This window comes from Trichechus manatus, unplaced genomic scaffold, assembly GCF_000243295.1.
Source record: "Trichechus manatus latirostris isolate Lorelei unplaced genomic scaffold, TriManLat1.0 scaffold00393, whole genome shotgun sequence".
Classification (NCBI taxonomy): Eukaryota; Metazoa; Chordata; class Mammalia; order Sirenia; family Trichechidae; genus Trichechus; species Trichechus manatus.
Genome location: NW_004444329.1, coordinates 59,101 through 60,289, shown reverse-complemented (window position 1 = coordinate 60,289; position 1,189 = coordinate 59,101).

Here is a 1,189-nt window from a genome sequence, read left to right as displayed (position 1 = left end):
TTCCTGGCCTAGGGGAGCCAGCAGCTTATTTGTTCCCTCTCCAAGGCCAGGAGAATGGGTCAGGGTGCCTTTTGGGATCTACTTCCGGCCCAGCGGACTCCTGGTGCAGAGCGCGGAGTGAGGAGGTAAAAGGAGGAGAGGTTTTTCCCAAATCCAGTGCAGAGCGCGGAGGGAGGAGGTAAAAGGGAGAGAGGTTTTTCCCAAATCCAGTGCAGAGCGTGGAGGGAGGAGGTAAAAGCGAGAGAGGTTTTTCCCAAATGGGCTTTTTTTTTTTAATCCCCGCGAAAGGATGCACGCATGTACTTATCCTAGCCTCTTGGGAGCTCCTCTTCCCTGGTTCGGAGTGTCCAAACAGAATCTCTGCTGCCGGGTCTCTCTCAATGTGGAAACTGCTTCCTGAGTGCGTGCACAGCACAGCTGTTTGCCTGCTTCACCGCGGACCGGCGTGGCTGTGGCTCTGCAGTTTCACCGCCTCGTCTCTAGCCCTTCTCACCTCTTTCAAATGGTCTTCCTCTCCCGTATCACTCAGATGAATTTCTTAACCTTGCCTTGTTCAGGGCTGCCAGATGTTCACATAGAAGCAAATCACTTGTTTTTCCAGGTCTTTGTTGTAAGAGAGATATAGGAATCGTCTAACTACTCTGCCATGTTGACCACGCCTCCCTTGTAAAATTATTACGTGACTATTTTTTCAGTGTTTTAAGCCGTTGCTTTAAGCTTTTATTGTCAACTATATCATAAATTTGGAGTTCATAAACTATCCATTGTGCAGTTTAAATAATAGGTATCTAAATCCCTGATAATAAATAGACCTTGTCACTTTTTATGGCCTCCCAGTGTGTCCCACCCTGATGTCATCTACCTGCTGCTTGGAGATGATTGCTATCTGCATTTAAGAAGTATGTTTTTTTCCCATACAAAAATTTATACATACGTTGTTACGTGACTAATTGCTCTCCCCGTGCTGTGACAGCACACTCCTCCTTTCCACCCGTCTCCCCATGTCCATTCAACCAGATCCTAACCCTCTCTGCCTTCCTATCTCACCTTTGTACAGAAGCTGCCCGTTTAGTCTCTTGTATCTACTTGAGCTAAGAGGCACACTCCTCACGAGTATCAATTTATGTCCCTGTCTGAAGAGTTGGCCTCGGAAACTCTTTTAGTTCTGGCCTGATGGAAATTCCAGGGG